The sequence below is a fragment of the Giraffa tippelskirchi genome, chromosome 6 (assembly GCF_054371585.1).
Source record: "Giraffa tippelskirchi isolate mGirTip1 chromosome 6, T2T-mGirTip1v1.2.pri, whole genome shotgun sequence".
NCBI classification, from domain to species: domain Eukaryota; kingdom Metazoa; phylum Chordata; class Mammalia; order Artiodactyla; family Giraffidae; genus Giraffa; species Giraffa tippelskirchi.
The window spans coordinates 96,629,437-96,641,869 of record NC_137280.1 but is presented as its reverse complement, the minus strand read 5'-3'; the positions used below and the strand labels follow the sequence as shown (position 1 = coordinate 96,641,869).

Below are 12,433 nucleotides of genomic sequence, written 5' to 3'. Positions count from 1 at the left end.
CCATCCAACCATCTCATCCTCTGTTATCCCCTTCTCCTTCTGCCTTCAATCTTTCCCAGCATCAAGGTCTTTTCCAATGAGTCAGTTCTTTGCATCAGCTGGCCAAAGAATTGGAGCTTCAGCTTCAGCATCAGTCCTTCCAATGAATATTCAGGACTGATTTCCTTTAGGATGGACTGCTTGGATCTCCTTGCTGTCCAAAGGACTCTCAAGAGTCTTCTCCAACACTTCAGTTCAAAAGCATCAGTTCTTCAGCACTCAGCTTTCATTATGGTCCAACTCTCACATCTATACATGACTAATGGAAAAACCATAGCTGTGACTAGACTGACCTTTGTCGGTAAAGTAATGTCTCTGCTTTTTAATATACTGCCTAGGTTTGCTACAGCTTTTCTTCCAAGGAGCAAGAGCCATTAACCTCCCTATACTAACCATCCAGGTAACTCTACTTCTGATATATGAAATAGAATTGGAATTCAGTCACTTCATTCATCTTACCGCTTTGTCTCCAGGATGCTGTCTACAAAGAAAAGAGAGCTTGTAAGGGATTATGTCAAAATAGTAGTTCCTCAAAAAGTTAAACACAGAATTGGCATCAAAAAAGTGAAAGTTGCTCAGTCGTGTCAGTCTCTTGTCTCTTTGAGACCCCATGGACTGTAGCCGGCCAGGCTCCTCTGTCCATGGAATTCTCCAGGCCAGAATACTGAAATGGGTAGCCATTCCCTTCTCCAGGGATCGAACCCAGGTCTCCCGCATTGCAGGTAGATTCTTTACCATCCTGAGCCACCAGGGAAGCCCAAGAATACTGGAGTGGGTAGCCTATCCTTTCTCCAACAGATCTTCCTGATCCAGGAATTGAACAAGGGTCTCCTGCATATGGTCCAACAATTCCACTCCTAGAGAGAAATGAAAGCAGGGACTCCATAATTGTACACCCATGTTCATCATAGCATTATTCACAGTGACCTCAGACCTTGGTAACCTCTAGCATATTTTCTCTCTATGAATTTGACTACTCTTGGAACTTTAGCAAGTGGGATCAAACAATATTTGTCCTTTTGTGTCTAGTTTATTTCGCTGAGCATAGTTATCCTCAGAGTTCATCCACACTGTAGATGTGTCAGAACTTCCTTTTTAATTTCCTTCCTATTGCATGAGTGGACCACATTTTGTTTATCTATTCATCCATCAGTGGACATTTGGATTGTTTCCACATTTTGGCTATTGTAAATAATGCTGCTATGAACACTGGTGTACAAAGAGGTGTACCTCTTTGATTCCCTGTTTTCAAATCTTCTGGGCATATACCCAAGAGTGGAATTTCTAGATCATATAGTAGTTCTATGTTTAACTCTTTGAGGAACTGCTGAACTGTTGTCTATAGCTGCACCATCTTATGTTCCCACCAGCAACAAACAAGGATTCCAATTCTTTCATTTTCTCATAGAAACCCTTGTTATTTTCTGTTTTTTTAAAGTGTTTTTTTTTATGTACACCATTTTTTAAATATTCATTAAATTTGTTACAATATTGCTTCCATTTTATGTTCTGGGTTCTTTTTTTTTTTGGCTAAGAGGCATCTGGCATCTTTGTTTCTCAGGAATCAAACCCATACCCTCTGAATTGTCTGTACCCTCTGAATTGGAAGGCAAAGTTGCAACCACTGGACCACCAGGGAAGTGTTAGGGAAATTAAAATGGAGGAAGTCCTGTTCAGACTTCAGAAGCAGGGGAGCAGGCCTCTGACCTGCTTCTGACCTGCCTAGATACTGCTGGGATTCTGTGCCTGCCTGCAAGCGCAGCAAGCCAGGCAGCACTTTAGATAAGAAAGGAAGTGAGTCCTGGAATCTCTTAAGCCTCAGGATCTGGTCAACCCCCTGGGGTTTAAGAAGTCTTATGACTCACAAGGTGAAACAAACAGCATTGTAAAAGTTCAAAGAAAACCGGAGCTAAAATTTTGCGCTCAAACTGATGATGATATCATTTTTTCTCTGCCCGGGATTAGAAGTGGGCGTGCCCAAAACTGCAGTTTGAAATCTCACCAGTTGGTTGGATGCACCACCTGGGACCTATCCTGTTAACAAGGGACTTCCTAATGCTGTTCTTCAAGTCTGGATGTTGGTCAGCTAAATCTGGTGATGTGTGTGCTGTTACTTTTCTCTATTGTTTCTATTTCCTTTCTTAAAAAAAAAAATATATATATATATATACATGTATATATATATATGTATATATATATTTACTTATTTCTGGCTGCCCTGGGTCTTTGCTGTTTTTGCATGGGCTTTCTTTAGTTGCAGTGAGCAGGGACTACTCTTTGTTATGGTATTCAGGCTTCTCATTGCAATGACTTCTCTTGTTGCAGAGCTCTAGGCATACAGGCTTCAGTAGCTGCAGTTCCTGGGCTCTAGAGAGTTACGGTGGATAGGTTTAGCTGCTCTGAGGCATGTGGGATCTTCCAAGATCAGGGATTGAATCATGTCCCCTGCATTGGCAGACAGATTCTTTACTACTGAGCCACCAGCAAAGCCCTCTATTTCCCTTTTTTAATGGCTGCATCTTGAAATTAAATCAAATAATCCTCTATTAAATATTGGAATTGTTTATTGTGTGTTTGACAAGTGGTTTCTTTTCTTAAGGAATGCTTTGAACCTAAAAGGAAAGTAAAACTTTTGGCAAACAGGAAGTCCTGTTTTCTTTTTGATAGTAGCCATCCTAATGGATGTGACACATGCAACTTATTTGGAGATGCATTAAAAAGTGAGATATACTGGTGAATGGATAAATACAGAATTGGGCAAAAATAGCAAAGTGTTCATTGAGAAAGTGGATGGTAGGCATATGACAATTCATTGTAAAAGTCTTTCAATTTTTCTGTATACTTGAAAGTTTTCATTATAAACTGTTTGAAAAATAGGTGGTGGGGAAAAGGACGGCAATTTCTCTTCTCCATGTTTCAGCATTTCAACGTTTGAAAAGTTTTTTAAAATATTTGAAAAGTATTTTAACTATTAAATGAGGAATCTTTGAGTCTGCAAATCCATTTTGAGGAATTTCACTGACAGAGTAAAAAAAAAGTGAAAAAAGAAGCATTCGTTTCCACATTATTTGAAATGGCAAAAAACCCCACTAACTTCCTCCTCTGCCTCCCTCAGCGTTCAGTTCTCATCCTCACTCATTTGAACCAGTAAAGGCTCCTCCACCCTGGACATCCCCGCCCCACCTCTCTCCATTCCCCCACTTTCTGTCCTCCCGGAGGAAGCCACCTGAGAGCGCCTGGGAGCACCAGCGACAGCTCCCACCCTCACCACCACAGTCTGTCTTCCCCGCAGCACCAGCCACTAGAGGGAGCCTGTGAGCGCCTGAGTCAGGCATCGCCTTTCCTCTGCCCACAGCCCTCCAGGGCTCCCCCCTCCCTGAGTAAAAGCCTGAGTCCTCATGCAGCCCACAAGGCCCTGCACGACCTGCCCGTCCTCTCCCAGCCTTCTTTTACTCCCTCTCTCCCCCCGCTCCCACTCTGCTCCAGAAACACGGCCTCCCCGCTGTTCCTCCAACACACCAGACACAGTCCTGCCCAAGGCCTTTGCGTATGCTGTGCCCTCTGCCTGGAAGACCTGTTCCTCCAAACACCTTTGTTCACTCTTTCACTCAAGGGCAAGTGTTTGCTCCTTTGAGCAAATGTTACCTCCTCCAGGAAGCCTACCTGAGCATTTTAATTACCTCAGCCTCTGCAGTCCTTTACCCAGTCCCCTGATTTATTCTTCTCCACAGCATCTATATTTTACTGTGTGTGGGTGCTCACTCACTTTGGTTGTGTCCAACTCTTTTCAACCCCATGGACTGTAGCCAGCCAGGCTCCTCTGTCCATGGGGATTCTCCAGGCAAGAACACTGGAGTGGGTTGCCATACCCTCCTCCAGGGTATCTTTCCAACCCAAGGGTCAAACCCACATCTCCTGCATTGGCAGGTGGATTCTTACCACTGAGCCACCCAGGAAGCCCATATTTTACTGTACATTTTACTTAATTGCTTTGTTTACTGCTTTCGCCACTAGGACACACTAGGATATAAGCACCATGAGAGCAGGGATTTATGTCTGATTTGTTCTTCATGATGAGATATAATGGTGTGCTGGTTAATGAACAACCAGGAAAAAATAATTTAAAACCCTGATTTGCAGTGTTTGCCAATTCTTGGGGTATAAATATTCCCATCACGGCCCCGTCACAAAATTCCTGATAGTGTCTCTTGTGAGTCAATATACATTGACTCACTAAGTGGATCCCCAACTGCTATTCCATGCTTGGCACAAAATAGATGTTGAAGGACTTCCTTTGTGGTCCAGTGGTTGAGAATCCGCCTGCCGATGCAGCGGACACAGATTTGATCCCTGGTCTGGGAAGATTTCACATGCTGAGGGGCAACTAAGCCCGTGCGCCACAACTACTGAAGCCGGGGGACCCTAGAGCCCATGCTCTGTAACAAGAGAAGCCACCGCAATGAGAATCCTAGGCACTGCAACAAGAGAGTAGCCCCTGATCACCATAACTAGAGAAAAACCCATGTAGCAACGAAGTCACAGCACAGCCAAAAGTAAATAAATAAATACAGGACTGAATTAAAACAAAAAAATAACGAAGAAAGCAAGGCACAGACTCAATAATGTGGTCTCATTTATGTTATGTGAGAGTTGGAAACGAATTTTCGGATGAGACACAGAAGGAAAGAGAATAGAGTTTATTAGAGTTTAGAGTTTATGATTAGAGTTTAGAGTTTATTAGAGTTTAATAGAGTTTATTAGTTGCTGTTGGAGCAGCAGGCCAGCTTCCAGAGAGTCAGGGAGAGGTAACGCTGAACAAGGATTGTCTGCCTGTTTTTATAGCTGGGGAGCAAACAAATTGGCGAGAAGGGGCTGGTACTTTCTGTTCCCTGTTCTGAGGCCCTTTGGGCTTATCTTGTTCCTTTGTCCGTTGAAAAGTGAAAGTATTAGTTGCTCAGTTGTTTCTGACTCTTTGCAACCCCATGGACTGTAGCCCACCAGGCTCCTCTGTCCATGGGATTCTCCAGGCAAGACTACTGGAGTGGGTTGCTGTTCCCTTCTCCAGGGGATCCTCCCAACCCAGGGACTGAACCTGGATCTGCATTGCAGGCAGATTCTTCACCACCTGGGCCTTTGCCCCTTGAACACCACAATTTAGGTAAATGGACTTAGATATGTAAATTACATATGGGCTCCCCACATGGCTCAGTGGTAAAGAATCTGCCTGCATGTGCATGAGATGGGCTGGATTCCAATGCCCCGAGCAACTAAGCCACATCGTTGAGGCTTTGCTCTAGATCCTGCAAGTCACAACTTGAGCCCATGCTCTGCAACAAGAGAAGCCATTGCAATGAGAAGCCCGCGCACCTCAACTAGAGAGCAGCCCGCACTCACCGCAGCTAAAGAAAAACCCGCACAGCAAGGAACACCCAGCACAGTCAAAAGTAAATAAATAAAATTATTAAAAAAAAAAAACAAGCATGAGATCCATGAATGAAAAACATGAACATGCCATGCACAGCAGAGAAGTCTCTTTGATAGGCCAACGGCTGATGTAAACATTCAGTCATTCATTTTGCAAATATTTATTATCTGCTGCATGGCAGGCACTGAGAAAGAGCAGTCCCTGGCCTCTTGGAGCTGATATCCCAATTGTTGTTACTTTTCGTTTTTAAAGTTTTACTGGACTATCGTTGATTTACAATGTTGTGTTAGTTTCAGGTGTACAGCAAAGTGATTCAGTTATACATATGCATATTTTCATGCTTTTTATGATTCTTTTCCCTTACAGGTTATTATAAATATTGAGTAGAGCTCCCTGTGCTGTATAGTAGATATTTTTTGGTTATCTTTAAAAAAAAAAGTGACATTAAAAAACTAATTTATTTTTGTCTGTGCTGGGTCTTCCTTGCTGTTCGGCTTTCTCTAGTTGTGGTGAGTGGGGGCTACTCTCTAGCTGGAATAGGTAGGCTTCTCATTGCGGCGATTTCTCCTGTGGAGCACTGGCTCTAGGGCTTGCGGGCTTCAGGCATTGTGGCGCACAGGCTCAGTTGCTCTGAGGCATGTGGGATCTTCCTGGATCAGGGATGGAATCTATGTCTCCTGCATTGCAGGCAGATTCTTTACCACTGAGCCACCAGAGAAGCCCTATCTTTTTTTTTTTTGGTTGTACCTTGGGGCTTGTGGGATCTTAGTTCCCAGAGAAGCAGGGATTGAACCCTGGCATGTGCATGTGTGCTACAAGTCACTTCAGTCGTGTTAGACTGTTTTCGACCCTATGAACTATAGCCCTCCAGGTTCCTTTGTCCATGGGCTATCCCAGGCAAGAACACTGGAGTGGGTTGCCATGCCCTCCTCCAGATCTTCCTGACCCAGGGATGGAACCCACATCTCCTTTGGCTCCTGCATGGCAGGTGGATTCTTTACCACTGAGCTGCCGGGGAAGTCCTAGCTTATACACAGTAGTGTATAAATACATAGTACTTTTCCATTGTCCTCCTGTGTGTTCGAAAGCTGATCCCAGAGAGCTGGCTTAACAGTGGACCTGCCTGGCTTGCAGGGCCACCATCACCAACCGCGTTGGGTGGCTCAGGCTAATATTCGCACTGAGCTTCCTCATGGGCCGGGCGGGCGCTGTGTTGACTCCGGAAGGCTTGGGACTGCGTGCCCGGTGTGAGCAGCCCCAGGGAAGCTCTGGGAGTGACAGGAGATAGACCCAGAGCTGAAGGAAGCAGATAACGGATGCCACGCCCAAAAGCTGGGCCTGTCTACCTCTGTGAACTTGGAATCTTGAACCTGCAGGTTTGTGGGGAGACTGATAGCCAGGGGGAAGTCTGTGCTGAGTCGGACACAACCCATTTTCAGCTCTGAGGGTCCTATTTTTTTTTTTTTAATAATTGAAGTACAGTTGATTTACAGTGTTGTGTTAGTTTCCAGTATACAGCAAAGTGATTCAGTTATTTGTATATATTAAAAGTTAAGTTAGTCGCTTAGTCATGTCTGACTCTGCGACACCACAGACTGTATGCCACCCAGCTCCTCTGTGGATGGAATTATCCAGGCAAGAATACTGGAGTGGGTTGCCATTCCCTTCTCCAGGGCAACTTCCCAACCCAGGGATCAAACCTAGGTCTCCCGCGTTGCAGGAGGATTCTTAACCATCTGAGCCACCAGGGAAGTCCATTTGTATGTATGAACATATCTATAACCCTTTTTCCAGTTATACATATATATATTCTTTTTCAGATTCTTTTCCATTATAGATTATTACAAGATATAGTTCCCTGTGCTACATAGCACGGAGAAGGCAATGGCATCCCACTCCAGTACTCTTGCCTGGAAAATCCCATGGACGGAGGAGCCTGGAAGGCTACAGTCCATGGGGTCGCTAAGAGTCGGACACGACTGAGCAACTTCACTTTCACTTTTCCCTTTCATGCACTGGAGAAGGAAATGGCAACCCACTCCAGTATTCTTGCCTGGAGAATCCCAGGGACGGGGGAGCCTGGTGGGCTGCCATCTATGGGGTCGCACAGAGTCAGACACGACTAAAGTGACTTAGCAGCAGCAGCAGCAGCTACATAGTAGGTCTTTGTTGGTTATCTTTTTTAAAAAACTTTTATTTTTGGCTGCACTGAGTCTTCGTTGCTGCCTGCTTTCTCTAGATGCAGCGAGCAGGGGCTACTCTTTGTTGCAGTGTGAGGACCCCTCATTGCAGTGGCTTCTCTTGTTGCAGGGCACAGGCTCTAGGCACTCAGGGTTCAATAGTTGTGGGTTCAATCCCTGGTGAGGGAACTAAGGTCCCACAAGCAGCAGGGTGTGGTCACATTTTTTTTTTTTTTAGTTTTTTAAAAATAGACATTTACTTTGAGATGACTGTAGAGTCATATGCAGTTGTAAGAAATCATACAGAAGATTGCAGTGTACCCTTCACCCAGTTTTCCTTGATGGTAACTGCATGCAAAACAGACACAGAAGGGCTTCCCTGGTAGTCCAGTGGTTAAGAATCTGCCTTGCAATGAGAGGGACACTGGTTTGATCCCTGATCCGGGATGATCCCACATGCCACAGGACAACTAAGCTGGTGCGCCACAACTACTGAGCCCACGTGCTGCAGCGACTGAAGCCACCCGCCTAGAGCCTGTGCTCCACAATGGGAAGCCACCACAGTGAGAAGCCTGAGCGCTGTGACGGAAAGTAGCCCCTACTTGTTGCAACTAGAGAAAGCCTGCACACAGCAACAAAAACCCAGCACAGCCAAAAAGAAAATAAATAAATAAATCTTAAACACACACACACACACACACACACACACACACAAGGAGGCTATGCCCAAGGAAGTTGAAGATTCCTGCCAGAGGACTTGAATCTCAGCCAAACGACAGGATTCCGGTTATTGAGTTTCCAGCAAGTGGACTTTTTGAAAGTCATGATCTTCTTCCACAGGGTTTTCCTTGTGTGAAAAAATGAACTTTTGTCTGGTTATCCTCCTGAATGGTCAGAAAAAACTTTCCAGCCCAACCGAGATAAAATGAACTTTTCCACACTGAGAACCATCCAGAGGCCCTTTGTTCCACTAAAACTGCAGATGGAATTCAAAGCAGCACAGGCTCAGTGTCTTTCATTTCTTCCAAGCTCAAACCTTTCAGCGGATATTATGAGGGGTAACAATCAGACGACTGGATTTGAAGATATCCCTTTTTTAATTTTTTTTTAAAAAATTTATGTTACATGTGGTGGGTCTTTGTTGCTATGTATGGGCTTCTCATCGCGTGGCTTCTCTAACTGCTCAGCACGGGCTTAGGGCATGGGCTCGGTTCTTGCGGTGCTCAGGCTTAGTTGCTCTGAAGCATGTGGGATCTTTCCGGAGCAGGGATCAAACCCATGTCCCCTGTGTTGGCAGGCAGATTCTTAACCACTGTGCTACTAGGGAAGTCCAGATTTGAGAAGATATTCTTAATGACCTGTCACAAAGTGAACTACTGGGAGAACCCCACTTGATGGTTGGAGATAAACTTAGTTGGCTGTAATGTAGTGTGCTGCTGATGGAAATAGAGGGGCTGTGTCTTGTTTAAGGGGCTTCCCAGGTGACTCAGATGGTAAAGAATCTGCCTGCTAAGGCAGGAGACCCAGGTTTGATCTCTGAGTTAGGAAGATCCCCTAGAGGAGGAAATGGCTACTCACTCCAGTATTCTTGCCTAGGGAATCCATGAATGGAGGAGACTGGTGGGCTATAGTGCATGGGGTCGCAGAGTTGAGCATGACTGAAGTGACTGAGCACAAATGCATCTTGTTTATAGTCGTCTTTTTACCATAATTTGATGTGAATAACATTAAAAGTACTGACATGTGAGAACACACACATACAAGGCACTAGTGTAATACCATCACTGGACATTGACATCGATAAGAATATACCAACTTAATCCAGATTTCACTAGTTTTACTTGTACTCATTGATGCATGGGTATATAAGTTCTATACAAATTTATCACTGTGTAAATTTGTGTATCTCCCCACTGCAATCATAATACAAAACAGGGCCAAAACCAAAAACGTGGCAGGTTGAATAACGCCCCCTCCCAAAGTCGTCCTGTAGTAGGAAATGGCAACCCCCTTCAGTATTCTGGCCTGGAAAATCCCATGGACAGAGGAACCTTGAAGGCTACAGTCCATGGGGTTACAAAAAAAAACGCACACAACTGAGCAACTAACACTTTCTCTTTCATTCACATCCGTACACGACTATTGGAAAGACCATAACTTTGATTATACGGACGTTCGCCGGCAAAGGGATGTCTCTGCTTTTTAATACACTGTCTAGGTTTGTCATAGCTTTCCTTCCAAGAAGCATGAGTCTTCTAATTTCACGCCTGCAGTCACCATCCACAGTGATTTTGGAGGCCAAGAAGAGAAAACCTGTCACTGCTTCCATTATTATCCCTTCTATTTGCCATGAAGTGATGGGACCGGATGCCATGATCTTATTTTTTTGAATGTTGAGTTTTAAACCAGCTTTCCACTTGCCTCTTTCCCCCTCATCAAGAGGTTCTTTAGTTCCTCTTTGCTTTCTGCCAGTAAAGTGGTATCATCTGCATATCTGAGGTTTTTGATATTTCTCCTGGCAATCTTGATTCCAGCTTGTAACTCATCCAGCCCAGCATTTCCTTTCATGTACTCTGCATATAAGTTAAATAAATAGAGTGACAATATACAACCTTGTCATACTCAGTTCCCAATTTTGAACCAGTCCTTTGTTCCATGTAATGTTCTAACTGTTGTTTCTTGACCTACATACAGATTTCTCAGGAGGCAGGTAAGATGGTCTGGTGTTCCCATCTCTTTAAGAATTTTCTAGTTTGTTGTGATCCACATAATCAAATGCTTTTGTGTAGTCAATGAAACAGAAGTAGATGTTTTTCTGAAATTCCCTTGCTTTCTCTACCATCCAACAAATGTTGGCAATTTGATCTCTGATTCCTCTGCCTTTTCTAAACCCAGCTTGTACATCTGGAAGTTCTCGATTCAAGTAATGCTGAAGCCTAGCTTGAAGGATTTTGAGCATAACCTTACTAGCAAGTGAAATGAGCGCACTTGTATGGTAATTTGAACATTCTTTAGCACTGCCCTTTTTTGGAATTGGGATGAAAACTAACCTTTTCCAGTCCTGTTGCCACTGCTGGGTTTTCCAAATTTGCTGACATATTGAGTGCAGGACTTTAACAGCATCATCTTTTTGGATTTGAAATAGTTCAGCTGGAATTCCATCACCTCCACTAGCTTTGTTGGTAGTAATGCTTCCTAAGGCCCGCTTGACTTCACACTCCAGGATGTCTGGCTCTAGGTGAGTGATCATACCATTGTGGTTGTCCAGGTCATTAAGATCTTTTTTGTACAGTTCTTCTGTGTATTCTTGCCACCTCTTCTTAATCTCTCCTGCTTCTGTTAGGTCCTTACTCTTTCTGTCCTTTATCATGCCCATCCTTACGTGAAGTATTCCTTTGATATCTCCAATTTTCATGAAGAGATCACTAGTCTTTCCCATTCTGTTGTTTTTCTCTATTTCTTTGCATTGTTCATTGAAGAAGGCCTTGTTATCTCTCCTTGCTATTCTCTGGAACTCTGCATTCAGTTGGGTATATCTTTCCTTGACTTTAATGTCTAAACTATTATTATTTTGTGTTGCTTGACTGTTTTCCTTTCTTTCTGCATTTTCTCACTTCTCTGATAAAATTTGGGCTTCCCTTGTGGCTCAGCTGGTAAAGAATCTGCCTGCAGTGTGGGAGACCTGGGTTTGATCCCTGAGTTGGAAAGATCCCCTGGAGAAGGGAAAGGCTACCCACTCCAGTATTCTGGCCAGGAGAATTCCATGGAATGTATAGACCATGGGGTCGCAAACAGTTGGGCACGACTGAGCGACTTTCACTTTCACTGATAAAATTTATCCTTTGGAATTCGAGGAAGACCTAGGAGTCTAAAGTTTTTCTGTGGACAAGAGGCTGTTGGAGGACATGGGGTGGGGTGGGGTCTGGTTCCTGGAAGGCTCCATAGGGTCATATTCAGTTACATTAAGATTTAAGAAAGCCCTGTTCTGGGACTTCCTGGTGGTCCAGGGGTTAAGAATATACCTGCCAATGCAGGAGACCTGCCAATGCAGGAGACCTGGGTTTGATCCCTGATCCGGGAAGATTTCATATGCCATGGGGCAACTAAGCCTGTGAGCCACTGCTGCTGAACCTGAGCTCTAGAGCCCTGCTCTGCAACAGGAGAAGCCACTGAAATAAAAAAAAAAATCCCATGCACTGCAACAAAGGTAGCCACTGCTTGCTGCAACTAGAGAAAGCCTACAGGCAGCAATGAAGGAAGACCAGTGCAGCCAAAAAGAAACAAAGAAAGCAGGCCAAGTTCTGGCTTCCTGACTCGTTTTTTTCTGAGTTTTTTTTTTTTTTTTTTTGGTTTGCAGGATCTTAGCTACCCTATGAGGCATTGAACCCAGGTGGCCACAGCAGTGAAAACACTACGTCTTAACTACCAGACTGCTAAGGAACTCCCTAACTCCATTTTAAATGAAGCTTCTGTTTATTAATTTGCACACAGATCTCCAATTCTAGGAGTGGACTTGCTGGGTCATCTGGTAATTCTACATATAACTTTATGGGCACTGGCTGAACTGTTCCCACAGTGGCTGCCCCATTTTACAATCCCACCAGCAATGTATGAGGGTTCTATGCCTTTGCCAACATTCTATTTCCGGGTGGTGGTGGGGTGTTTTATTTATTTATTTTTAAGTCATAGCCATCCAGTAGGCTGAAGTGGTAGCTTTGTGATCTGATTTGCATTTCTCCCTGTACTACAGGTGGTATTTTTTTTCATGAGTCGGCCATTTATTTCTTTG

The 12,433-nt window shown here is 44.1% G+C and overlaps 1 pseudogene; it reads left to right on the top strand.

Moving 5' to 3' along the window:
- The first annotated feature begins 8,379 nt into the window (after nt 1-8,379).
- LOC145509328 (proteasome maturation protein pseudogene) lies at nt 8,380-9,113 on the top strand (annotated as a pseudogene).
- The last annotated feature ends 3,320 nt before the right edge of the window (nt 9,114-12,433 follow it).